The 13,435-nt window shown below is 52.0% G+C and overlaps 1 protein-coding gene across 5 annotated transcripts in view; it reads left to right on the forward strand.

Annotated features, from left to right (window-relative positions):
• Nucleotides 1–13,435, forward strand: part of ZBTB3 (zinc finger and BTB domain containing 3) — an 85,081-nt gene that overhangs the window by 13,399 nt on the left and 58,247 nt on the right. For 4 of the 5 annotated variants that reach the window (XM_078660581.1, XM_078660584.1, XM_078660582.1 and 1 more), the window contains exon 3: nt 8,118–8,191. The gene's annotated coding sequence lies outside the window, so the exon portion shown is untranslated. Of the gene's footprint in view, nt 1–8,101; nt 8,192–13,435 lie in introns of all 5 variants that reach the window. The other variant, XM_078660585.1, reaches the window with a different exon arrangement.

A 13,435-nucleotide genomic window follows, 5' to 3' on the forward strand; every position in this document is an offset into this window, starting at 1 on the left:
GGAAGGCATCGAGCGTCCCCCCCCCTCCCCACTCACCCCAGCCTTACGTTAACTAATCGAAGCAGCACCCACGGAAGGCATCGCCGAAAGTCAGTTATAGCCACACAGTACCTTGTAAAAGTTAATATGAGGAACAGATGAACATAAGGTGGCCCAGCGCAGCCTCTGCCAGGCTCTGACGGGCTCTGACGGGCCTGCCACCCGGGCGTGGCCCGGGCGCGTCCCGGGCACGTCCGCACGCGTCCCGCGCTGCGGGAGCCCTGGTCCACTTTTGAACGCCTCCTGGCGCTCAAAGATGTGGTGCGCGACGTGCGTGCCACACTGGATGCTGGGTGTTGTAGTTCTGGGTGGGCGGGCTGCAATGGCGGTCCCCAGGCGCCTTGCGCCGGTCAGCAGCAGTGCCCCTGTGGTTTTGCATCAAAAGCAGGCGTCCCAAAGAGTCAGTGGCAGAAGCAGGTGTCTCCAGCAGCAAGCAACCGGTAAGTGGAAAATGGACTCCTTAGTTGTCCACTCTACATGTAAGCGCAGGCAACATGCGTAGGAGAGTAGGATCTGCTTACTATGGTTACCCCCACTTTTTGCTGGTGTTTCACTGTTTTTCGACTTTAGTCTGGCTGGGGCCTAGCTGCTTCCTCTCTAAATTGATTGCATGCACTCTAGGTACACTCCAGATTGGTTACTGGGTTACCCTTGTGAGTCCCTATTATATGGTACCTTGGGTACTAAGGGCATTGGTACCCCAGAGGCCTACCAGGGACTGAAGCATGTATTATGCCACCCCTGGGAAGCATTTCAAAATGGCACCACAGGTCTGCTACTGAAGCCTGGGTAAGGTGGTGCATGCACCCCTTTCTGAGATATAGGTTAGCTATATCTACCTTATATCACTGACACATATAAACCTATACGTCACTCCTATGGCAGGCCTTATCAATCCTGAAGGCAGAGTGCTTGCTTTTGTGTGAGAGGGTGCCCATGCATGAGCAGGACCCCTCTGCAGCTTTCGGAATCGATTCTCCGAGGCTGTTCTATGATGCAGCCAGACCATATACTCTTAAGTGCATTATAACCTCGTGGGTAATGCTAAATTTGGAATGGCTGCATGAAAACATGTTGTGTTTGGTGTCAAACACTTTGGAATCCTACCCGCCCGCCAGTCCTGGCGGCGGGGGTAGAATTCCACCCTTCTAGAGGGAGAGACATGTACACGCTGGTCTAACCGGTAATAGTTTTAAAGAGCCCTGGCATCACAAAATGGATGCTACAGACACGGGTCTGACCTCCTGCTGCTGGACGAAACTCCATCAGGGGCGTCCTGGACTATAGGTTTCCTGTCACAGGGAGGTGTGACTACCTCCCAGACAGGTTTTAGTGTATTGGGGCTGGGAGGTTGCATTCATAGAATGTTTTTCAGACAGTGCTGGGGGCACACTTGGTGTCCCTGGGCATACCCCAATTCAAACCGGTTGCAGGGGCACTCAGCCCCTGCTCTGTCGCAAAACTGGACAAAGGGAAAGGGGTGTAACCACCCCCCTTGCTGGGTCCTCCCATAGGTGGGACCTTAGAGTAAGTCCAACCCCTAAACTGAGTATAAGTATAGGAACCCAGTCCTTAGGACTTCAGATTACACCTGGACGAAACTCTGCAACATATATCCTGGAACTTCGACATTCTACATATTCTAGAAGACAAAAGAATCTCCCTTGGGGTCAAGGAGTGACTCCCCTGTTCAAACAGGCACCAAAGAAGCATCTTGCCGGTCTGCATTTCCAAGGCTCCCGACGGATTTGCGACTCAGGACACAGACTTCCAGACTTATCAGAGGCCGAAACGAGACCCAGCAAAGCTGAGACCCGCTGCCCTCACGAGTGACGTGGGACCGGAACTCCTGGACACCGAGCACATTTGCAAGTGCATCGACTTCCCAAGCTTTCCCGAAGTTGTGCATTGGGCTACTTGTAGTCCAAGCCCCGAACACCATTTTGTTCCAAGTCCTCTTCTAAGTGTCCTTAATCTGTAATTTTCCAACCACGACTTTCCCCATAGAAGTTAATGGAGATTCGCTGCTGTTTTGCACACAGCACGCGTCCCCTGTGGGTCCCCTGTGTCACTACCTTGGGTGGTTCTTGGTGGCCCCAGCGGTTCTAAAGGTTGTAGGCCTTGGATCTATGTCAGTCGTGGTTCTTATTCCACTTTCTTAGTATATGGTTTGGTACGCCCCTAGGGCTAATCATATATTGTGCTAATTTACTGTGTGCTAAATAAGTTTACTGAATGTAGTTTTGCCTCTAGCCTCATAAAGAGACTAGAGGGATGTGTTTAGAATAAATACATATCATATATATATATATATATATATATATATATATATATATATATATATATATATATATACCTGGTGTGGTTCTCCTTTCAATTGGTCATTCACAAGATTATAGACTGGTAAAACAAGCTGCTTTACATTCCTTCTAGACTTAGCCTGAAGGCTGCTCTCCACAGCTACCACTAGGATAGCTTTCTATATAGGTTGCCTTTAAACCTACCAGGGTCGTTTGGACTGGCGTAAGGTACCCACTAGAATAGTGGACAGCATATGCCAGGCCAACTTCTCACAACATGCTAGCCACATGTACAGCTTACCACTGTCACAGTACGAATTCTCTTTGCCTACTGGCAAAGTATGATCGAGCCAACTGGGACAAATACTGGAGTTACTTCAACACCTGCGGCCTGAATACAGACAAAGGAGAGAGGAATTGGTCTCAGAGGTCAAAACTGTCGCAAATGCTACTATATGTTGCGTCCTAGATTCAGCAGACACTACAGCACAAGGGTTGACTACAAGTATCCTCGTTGCCTAAACGCATGGCTTCATATGTCGGGGTTCAAACCGGATGTGCAACAAAACCTACCTAATGTCCCATTTGATGGAGAACATTTTTTCAGTCCACAAGCTAACCAAATGTTCGAGAAACTTAAAAAGTATACTGATACAGCAAAGGCCATAGGGGCTCTTCAAACCAGTAGGCTAATGGGGTCCTTTCACAGGCAGCAATATAGTGCAGAGGCTCTAAAACCACATTCCCAGATGTGAGCTGTTACCAAAGGCAACAGCATCCCTGTCAGCATTACATCTTTAGAGGTTACACATGAAGGGGGTCTAGAGGTAACCACAACAAAGGAAGAGCCAAAAGAGCCTCTACCACTACAAAATATTGGCTCCAAGCCACATAACACCAGTTGGGGGGGGGGGGTCACAAGATCACATCTGACAAATTCCTTCTAACCGTAGTTCAACAATGTTAGTGTCTAGAGTTTAACTCAAACCTCCCCAACATACCACATTGCATCTCACACCACAAACACCTAGAGGAAAGTCTATCACAATCCCACCTCCAAACAAGGACCAGCAAACCTGTCACCTCACAACACCAAGGGTAGTTGGATTACTCCCTTTATCATGTCGAAAAGTATGGGTCCCTCAGACCTATTCTCAGTCCTCTCAAGCGATACATGGTGTCAGAAAACTTCCACATGGTAACCTTTCAGAACTGTTAATTTCTCTGCTGCAGCAAGGAGACTTCATGGCAGCAGTGGACCTAAAGGACTCATATTTCCACATCCCTATCAACCCAGCCTTCCAATGCTACCCGTGCTTTTTATGGTAAGTGGTCAGCATTACCAAATCAAGGTTTTACCATTCAGTGTCACCACCGCTCCAAGGGTCTTCACCAAATGCTTAGCAGTAATCGTAGCACATTTTAGACAAGGTGGCATTCACGTTTTCCCCTATTTAGACCAATGGCTGATTAAGATCTCAAGCAAGTGACTATGCCTCCTCGCCTTTACACAAACCATTTTATCTCTGTTACATACCTTGGGCTTTATCATCAACATCACCGACTCACATCTCGTCCCTCTGCAGATGTAACCCTTTCTAAGGTCAACTCTCGGTTCGGTGAATGGCCAGGCCTACCCCAGCCACCTAAGGGTCATGGCTTTTCAACAGCTTGTCCCTCTTTTCCAGCTAAATCGTCATTTACCAGTCAGAACAGTGATGCGACTCCTCAGCATGATGGCTTCATTTATCTTCATAGTACCCTATGACAGGCTGCACATTTGTCTGCTTTAGCTGTGCCTTGCACCACAGTGGCCCCAACCAGAGGGTCAAATGGTAGCTTTAGTGTTGGTAGAGGCCAGTGTTCGTCGCTCTTTGCAGTGGTGAGATAACAAATAATTGTTGCAGGCCAGCCTTTCAAAGGCCCTTTACAGCAGGTCACCATCATCACGGACACATCACAAGCAGGATGGTGGTCACATCTCAATCTCTTTGCAGTACAACGATTATGGACCCTTAACAGTAGGGTTACCACATCAGATATCTTGCACTCCTAGCAATCCAACTGGGCTTCAAAGCCTTCCTTCCTCTGAGGCAAGGCAATACTATTCCCGATGGACGTGACAGAGATATACTCCCTACATGATGGCACCCACTCTTTCTGGCTTTCTGTTCTAGCTCAGTCTAGATTTGGGCCCTTCGTCACCACATCGACTTGATAGCGAAGTACATTCCATGGGCGGATAATGAACTAGCAGACTAGCTCTGCATCTTGCACCAAGAAGACCATGAGAGGTATCTACATCACTTAAATGCTTCTTCAAATGCTGGGGCACTCTGCAGATAGACCTGTACGCCACCCCAGAGAAAGCCGAATGCCCAAACTACTTCTCTTCTGGATTCCCTCACCCACAGTCTATGTGCAATGCAGTATGGATGAACTGGTCAGGGATATTTGCTTACGATTGTCCATCTCTTCCACTCCTTCCACTGGTGGTACAGAACATGCAGCAAACTTGTCTAACACTCATCTTTGTAGTTCCTTCCTGGTCCAGATAGCCCTGGTACTTGCTCCACTCTAAATGTCCATCATTACCCACAAGAAGCTCCACCACAGAGCAGGCCTCACCAAAAACCAAGGACAGATCAGAAATCGAGACCCCAAACAGCTCAACCTATCAATCTGGCACTGAAGATCCTAGAGGTTGGCTGCCTACGCCTCCAAAAAGAGTGTATGGAAATCCTCAAGGAAGCACACAGACCAACTACTCAACTTTGCTATGCAGCAAAATGGAACATGTTGTCTCCTACTGTATCCCAAAGTATATAGACTCACTGAAACCCGTGGTTCAGGACGTCATATGCTACCCCTTCACCTACAACATTCAGTGTTGGAATGCACTTCCATTAGACTTCATTTAGCGATACCCGCTTACATGCAGAACAGACAACACCCTTCCTTGTTCATTATGCCAGTCATCAAGGCTTTCATGGAGGTCCTCAAAAGGGCCATTCCCCCAAGAGTGCCACCAGTCCTTTAATTAACCGGACAAAGTCCTCACCAGACTCGTGGGGTCTCCCTTTTGAGCCACTGTGTTCCTGCCACTGCAATTCCTCTCATGGACGAACGCATTCCTAGTGGCTATAACTTCACTTAGGCGCATTAGTGAGCTGCAAGCATACACATTAAAGGAACCCTACATATAGGTCCGCAAAAATAGAGTAGTATTATGGACCAATCCAAAGTTTCTTCACAAGATGGTTTCTCCTTTTCATCTCAACCAAACCATAGAACTCCCTGCCCTTTTTCCGCAACCACAGTCTGTGGTTGAGAGAGCCCTACACACCGTAGATGTCCTAAGGGCTCTCATGTTCTGCATTGATAGGACCAAATCCTTTTGTAAGTTGGAACAGTTGTTTGTATGTTTCAAAAATCCCCAAAATGGTCAGTATGTCAAAGGCAGGTATTGTTAGATGGATAGTCGGGTGTATTCAAACCTGCTACCTTAAAGCCAAGAGTTCTCCCTCTACCCCTTAAGGCACACTCCACAAGAAAAAAGGCAGCTTCCATGTCTTTCTTAAGAAATATACCATTAGCTCTTATTGTAAAGCAGCTACTCTGTCAACCCTACACTACTGTTTGGATGTTCTTGCTTGACAGTAAGCTCTAATTGGCCAAACAGTCCTGAGGACATGATTTGAGGCATATGCTCCATCCATACGCTAGCCGCCACTTAAATGGTGGGACTGCTTGACAGTGCATGAAGAGCATATATATCTACAGCAACATATGCTATAAACTGACAATTGTACTTGCCCTGTAAGCATCTGTTTGTAGGGTGTGGTGCTTTAGATTCACATGCAACCACCTTCCTCCCTGGATGTGTGCGGACCTGACTGCAGATCTTTCTTTCTTTTTTTCTGTTCTATGCGTATTTAGCAGTGCACATGTACCCCTTCTTCTATCACTCCATACTACTGTCACTCGCTGGACTAAAAACAATCTAAAATGGAGTTGGGGCCCATGTGCAGCGCACACATAAGGAGGAGTCACGTATACCTTGTACTTTAAGATAATTATTCAAAGAAAAAACAGTTGCAAACGTCCCAGACCAACACCAGATGGCATGAGTATGCAGAGCATGTGAATCTACAGCACTCTACGCTACAAACAGGTGTTTACATGGTAAGTAACATTTTCCTTTAGCATAAATTGTTTGCGTAAAACACCAGTGTGCCTTTTCGCTATTACAGGCACAGGGAGAAGCTCTGAAATTCAGTGTGTACATATTGGTTAGTGTTTGCACTGGTCTTGCAGGCACGGTCCATCTTCCTACAACTAATTGTGAGGGTTATGGCATACACAGAAGCTAGGGTGGTCGGTACCCTCCAGCTCTTAAGAGGACATATTTAGAGGGGGAGATTTTTCCCGATTTGAAAACTGAGGGGACTGTTAAAAAAGACGTTGTGGACTGTCTCAAAGTATTCCACTGTCTGCTTACTCTCACCCAGACTCACAAAATGCAGGAGGGGGGTCATCTGCAGTAAACAGTGGCATGGTTTTCTTACGGTTAGAGTCTTTGCCTTCCCATTTCACATTAGAATTTGGGCATTAGATGCCTTAGGCAGATGGCACTGCATCATAGATTACTGGGGGAAAAGCAAGTATCCACATGAAATCATGAAACCCTCCCCATTTGTTTTGGTGGCTGTTTAATTAAAATGTCAAGATCATATTTGCTTCCTCAGCAGGCGGAGAGGTATGATAATGTCACTTATTTACTCTGCCTGAACTTGGCAACTGGGAAAGTAGTTATCTTGTGGTATGATAGCTACTGTACAAAACTTTAATTGCTGTCAGTGATCGGCTGATTAACTACAACTGGGAGCGTGCTGCAAGGAAATGCCCCTGAGAGAAAATACCTCTGGCGAGGACACTGAGCAAACTAACCACTAACAGAGTTGTCTTAAGTCTAGGGTCTTGTGTCTAGGCAGAATGTCTTGTCCAATCAGCAGAGCACTGTCAGATGGCGCTGCTGTGTTCTTGACAAACACCTGTCCTAAGAGACTAAAAGCACCGTCTATCTACGGCTCAAGAACCACAGTATGTTGGTCAACTGCCTATGGCTACAAACCACAGACCCCTTACTCTCTGCACTCAGTCGCCAGTGCAGCCGCTGCCTCCCAAGCACAGCAGCAGGCTAGGAAGGGTGGCAGCAGGTTCACAATTAACCAGGTTCAGGTTTGAGATTGGAAGTAAAACCCTGACTGCTTTATTTCCTGTTTTCCACGGCTAAGCATTTCAACTCGCCGCCTCTCACAGATTGCAGTAAACGCAGTGAAGCTATTGAATCTCTCAGAAGGTTCAGGTGTGAGATGGGTCACATGACTGCATTGTTTCGACCAGCATGATGAAATCAATGTTTGCATTAGTTTCTTTTTTTCCTATTTCACACTGCTGTTTCAGTTAAATCTAGATGTGTCTGGATTTTGGAGCAATTTGATAAACGTTCGTTTGGTCATTACAGAATATAAACAAAATGAGAAAAGTAAGAAGGTTGGCATTCGGTACCCTGGAGGAACATTTATGGAATCTAAGTTAAGATATTGTCCGTTGATCACCAGCCAATGGTTTTAAGAAAAATCATGCACAATCCTATTACGTTTGTATAGCCAGATTCCCAAAATCTTATAGGTAAAACTCATTGTGAATGTCAGAATATTAGAGTAATGATATTTAAGTGTATGCTAACCATCTAACAGGACATGTTCTACCTAGGCTGCCAATGAAGAAACCATCTCGAAACCTGTGTGACAGACCACGGCATCACAATACAAGAATTTCATCTTAAGGTATGTCCTCCTACAGCTTACTTTCTTTCAGACTTGGGATATGGTGTACTTTTCGTCTTGTAAGGTTGCAGCTCATTGACTCACTTTATTTTTACCCTCTACAAAATGCAATACAGGGCAGTGTGAAAAGTCCCATTTTCTTACATTCAGAGTGTCAAGCGTATTTGGAATTATTAAAACCTTGACATTTTCAAAGACGCTGAGGAGTACAAATGAATGATTCTTTCTATAAATATCATCTTCTCTCTGCTCTTTAATGCAGCAGCTATTTGTGATGTTCGAGGCACTTGAAATTCATACTATTTTGGTGGGGTTGCACACTTAATCCTTCACAAATTGTACTCCAGGGGTTCTCTAGTGGTGTGTACCAAACTGTTGGAAAGGCGATCCCAGGGGAGACAGAAGGTGTCTGACTGCCCGCCCCGAGACCCACCTCTCGGTATAGAATAGGCCGAGCGCCGTAGGGAGGCCCCCTTGGTGAGGCTCCTCTCCTACAATCGTAACAGCAGAGCAATCACACTACTTACAGATGGACACCACCCAGGAGGAGTATTCACAAGAATCTTTATATAAGTAATTAAGGCAAGTTCTTGGCAGGATAGCAGGCAGGGATCGAGGGATCCGTAAGTCTTGGTTTCGGGGATAGGGGGTAGCGGGACAGTCTCGGCACCAACTGGTGCGTGGATAGTTCAAGGGGTCAGGCCGCGACAACGTCAGCAGGGCCTCGAAGGTGGTTCAGCTTGGTCTGGCCGCGACAGCGTCAGCAGGGCCTCGAAGGTGGTTCAACTTGGTCAGGCCGCGACAGCGTCAGCAGGGCCTCGAAGGTGGTTCAGGTAGGTCAGGCCGCGACAGCGTCAGCAGGGCCTCGAAGGTGGTCCAGTCCGGTCAGGCCGCGACAGCGTCAGCAGGGCCTCGAAGGGGGTTCAGTTCGGTCAGGCCGCGACAGCGTCAGCAGGGCCTCGAAGGTGGTTCAGTTCGGTCAGGCCGCGACAGCGTCAGCAGGGCCTCGAAGGTTCCAGGTGCAAGAGTTCGGATCAGGATCAGCCGCGACGAGGTCAGCAGGGCTTCGACTCCAAGATACCACTCAAGCCCTAATCCGGCGCTGGCCCAGATATAGGACTGGAGTCCTTTGATGTCCGGACCCTCGCGCCTGGGGGTCAGAGGGGCCGGGATGAAGGTGTCCAGACACCCAGCAGGGGGGTGGAGCCAGCGCCCAGGGAGGCTGGAGGGCGATTGCTTCCAGGCGTCCGGGGACGGCTGCAGGCCCATCGAAACTCCCCTTCTCCGGGATCTGCCAAGTGGCCAATCAACCACCTGGGAGGACCTTGGTGCCTCGATGTCGGGGCTTGCTGGGCCGGGCCCAGGGAAGGCTGCGGCCACGTGCTCGGGACGTGATGGCCCCAAGATGGCGTCGGGCCGAACATGGTGGCCTGGCATGGGCGACCGTCCGGCAGCGTTGTTGAGCGGGGACCGCCGGGGTACCAGGAAGGGGGAGAGCCGTAGGTTGCCGGGGAGGCTGCTCTCGCCGAGGGTTCGTGAATGTTTGTATCAGGGGGGTTGATAGTAGGTTGATGGAGGGCCGAGGTCGTCCTGGGCCCACCATGCGGGAGGGGTCGGACCACGCCACGAGGCCGTGTCCAACACACGTCCCCTCCAGCTGAAGGCGGGGAGAGTCATCCATCTTCCTGGGGACTCTCTTCGTCGAGGCGGAAAAACCGGGACAGGCCATCAGTGTTGGCGTGGTCGTTGCCAGGGCGATGCTCCACAGTGAAACCCATCCCTTGGAGGGAGATGGACCATCGCAACAGCTTCGGGTTTTCGCCCCGCATGTGCATCAGCCACCGTAGGGGCCGGTGGTCGGTCTGCACCCGGAAGTGGGTGCCGAAGAGGTAGGGCCTGAGTTTCTTGAGGGCCCACACGACGGCGAAGGCCTCTCTCTCGATGGTGCTCCATCGTTGTTCTCTGGCCAGCAGCCGCCGGCTGATGAAGGCCACAGGATGGTCAACCCCCTCGGGGTCAATCTGAGATAGGACCGCCCCGATGCCGTGCTCCGAGGCGTCGGTCTGGACTACGAACTCCCGGCTGTAGTCAGGGGCTTGGAGCACAGGGGCGGTGCACATGGCTGTTTTCAACGTCTCGAAGGCCACCTGACACGCGGGTGTCCATTGTACTTTCTGTGGCCGGTTCTTCGAGGTCAGTTCAGTGAGGGGCCCCACAATACTCCCAAAGTTTTTGATGGAGCGCCGATAATATCCAGTGAGCCCCAGGAAGGCTCGGACGGCGGTCTGGGTGACTGGGGGCTCCCAGGCTACGATGGCGTCAATCTTAGGTCGGAGGGGAGCCACTTGGCCGCTCCCCACTTGGTGTCCCAGATAGGTCACGGACCCTTGGCCTATCTGGCATTTGCTTGCCTTCACAGTTAGTCCGGCCCGTTGGAGGGCCGTCAGGACCTCCCAGAGATGCTTCAGGTGCTCGGCCCAGTGGAGGCTGTACACCGCAATGTCGTCTAGGTAGGCGGCACTGAATTCTCCCAGTCCCGCCAGCACCTTGTTTACTAGTCTCTGGAAGGTGGCCGGGGCGTTTTTCATGCCGAAGGGCATCACTTTGAACTGAAAGTGACCATCGGGTGTGGAGAAGGCTGATCGCTCCTGGGCGCCAGGGGTGAGGCCGATCTGCCAATACCCGGCTGTGAGGTCGAAGGTACTGAGGTACTTGGCGGCTCCCAGGCGGTCGATTAGTTCGTCGGCCCGGGGGATGGGATGTGCGTCGGTTCTGGTAACAGCATTCAGTCCCCGGTAGTCGACGCAAAACCGGAGTTCTGGCGGGTTGCCAGGTGCGGCGGCCTTGGGGACCAGGACAACTGGGCTGGCCCAGGGACTGTCTGAGGGTTCGACCACCCCCAGGGCCAGCATCTTGGTAACTTCTGTTTGGATGCAGGCCCGAACTCGGTCGGGGACTCGGTAGGCCCGGTGTCGCACTGGCTGACTGTCCCCGGTGATGACATCGTGGACACACCACTGGGTAACCCCGGGGGTGAGGGAGAACAGGTCCGTGAATCGTCCCAACAGTTCTTGGCAATCTCTGCGCTGTGCGGGGGTTAGGTCGGGGGAGAGAGAGATCCCCTCGACGGAACCGTCTTTCTCAGCGCACGTTAGGAGGTCGGGCAAGGGCTCGGAGTCGTCTTCGGTCCCATCGTCGGTAGCTAGCAGCAGGCTTAGTTCTGTGCGGGCGAAGTGAGGCTTGAGCCGGTTGGCGTGCAGAACCCGGAGGGGGTTCCGGGGAGACTCCAGGTCCACGAGGTAGGTGACGGGGCTCTTGCGCTCGATCACTTTGAAGGGGCCCGACCATTTGTCCTGGAGGGCACAAGGTTCGACCGGGGACATGACCCAGACCTGCTGGCCCGGCTCGAACTCGATGGATGAGGAGTTCTGGTCATACCAGCGTTTCATGTCCTCCTGACTGGCCTCCAAGTTGGTCTCCACAAGGCCCCGGAACTTCCGAGTTTGGTTTCGGAGGGTCAGGAGGTACCGGTAGACATCCGGCGGTGCGTCTTGGACTGTAGTTTCCCAGCCTTCCTTGACCAGGCTGAGAGGACCTCGAACAGGGTGCCCGTACAAGAGTTCAAAGGGGCTGAACCCCAGAGACTTCTGCGGTACCTCCCGATAGGCAAACAAGAGGCACGGCAGCAGAACGTCCCATTTGCGGCGGAGGGGCTCTTCTAGGCCCTGGATCATCCCCTTGAGTGTTCGGTTAAACCGCTCCACAAGTCCATTCCCTTGGGGGTGATACGGGGTGGTGAACTTATGTGACCCCGCATTGTTGCCACAGGGACCGCATATATTTTGAGATAAAGTTCGTGCCCCGATCGCTCACGACCTCTCGGGGGAACCCCACTCTGGAGAAGATCCCCATCAGGGCTCGGCCCACCACGGGAGCCGTGATGGTTCGGAGGGGGATGGCTTCTGGATAGCGGGTGGCGTGGTCCACCAGGACAAGGATGAAGTGATGCCCCTGCGATGTTTGGGGGTCCAGAGGCCCCACAATGTCAATCCCCACTCGCTCGAAGGTGGTGGTCACTACTGGAAAGGGTTGGAGCGGGGCCTTCACCTTCCCCCCCGCTCTTTCCGCTGGCTTGGCATGTCGGGCAGGTGCGGCAGTGGTTGTGCACATCGTTGCGCATTTTGGGCCAATAGAAGTGGGTCACCAGGCGACTGTAGGTTTTGTCCTGCCCCAGGTGCCCGGCGAGGGGCACATCGTGTGCCAGGTTCAAAAGGAAGTCTCTGAATCGTAGGGGGACCACTAACACTCGGCTGGCCCCCAGCTCGGCATTTTTCTGTTCACTGTATAGGAGGCCGTGGTCCCAGTAGACCCAGTGGGACCCCGAGGTGTCCCCGGTAGCTTGGGCAGTGGCTTGCTGCCGGGTCCCCTCGAGGGAAGGGCAGGTCTTCTGTTCCTGCCGGAACTGTTCTCGGGTGGGACCACCCTCTTGGCGCCATTGGACTAGTTCGGGTATGTCGCTGAGCTCGGGGCTGTTTCCGCGGTCGGGCTCCGATGGTCGGGGCTCGGAGTCGGATTCTTCGCCGTCTGCGGGTGGTGGTGGCTCGGGCCACTCCGGCTCTTCGGTTCGGGCGGCCTCGGTCGCCGCCGGGGCTCGGGCCGCCATAGATCGGGTCGTCGCGCAGACCCACTCTGGTAGTCCCATCATCCCGAGGTGCTCTCTCCGCTCGACTTGGGCCCAGGGAGAGCTCTCGAGGTCGTTTCCAAGTAGGCAGTCCACGGGGGCGTCGTCCCGGACGGTCACCTTGAGGGTGCCCGACACTCCCCCCCCCACTCGAAGGGGATTCGGGCCATCTGGCATAGAGTTTCGGAGTTGTCGGCGGCCCTCACGGGGCATCGTACGTTTGGTATGATCTGTTCGGGGGTCACCAGGTGGCAGCGGACGGCCGTCACACTGGCTCCCGTGTCTCGGAGGGTTTCGGTCCGCCGTCCATTGATGTGGACCCACTGACGGTACTTTCGAGTGTTGCTCAGTAGCGGGGCCTGGGGGACCATGTCTCTTTGGCCCAGGCAGGCTAGGGCCATGGCGGCCGGTTCATATTCTATCTGATCTTCCCCGTAGACCTCTTCGTCCTCTTCTCCCCCTTCTCCCAGGGCTGCAGCAGCGAACTGGCGGGTCGGAGGCCCAGTGGTGCCGGGACGCTGGTTCATGGGGCAGAGGGGGTCACTGGCATAGTGACCTGGCCG

Source organism: Lissotriton helveticus, chromosome 9 (genome assembly GCF_964261635.1).
Source record: "Lissotriton helveticus chromosome 9, aLisHel1.1, whole genome shotgun sequence".
NCBI classification, from domain to species: domain Eukaryota; kingdom Metazoa; phylum Chordata; class Amphibia; order Caudata; family Salamandridae; genus Lissotriton; species Lissotriton helveticus.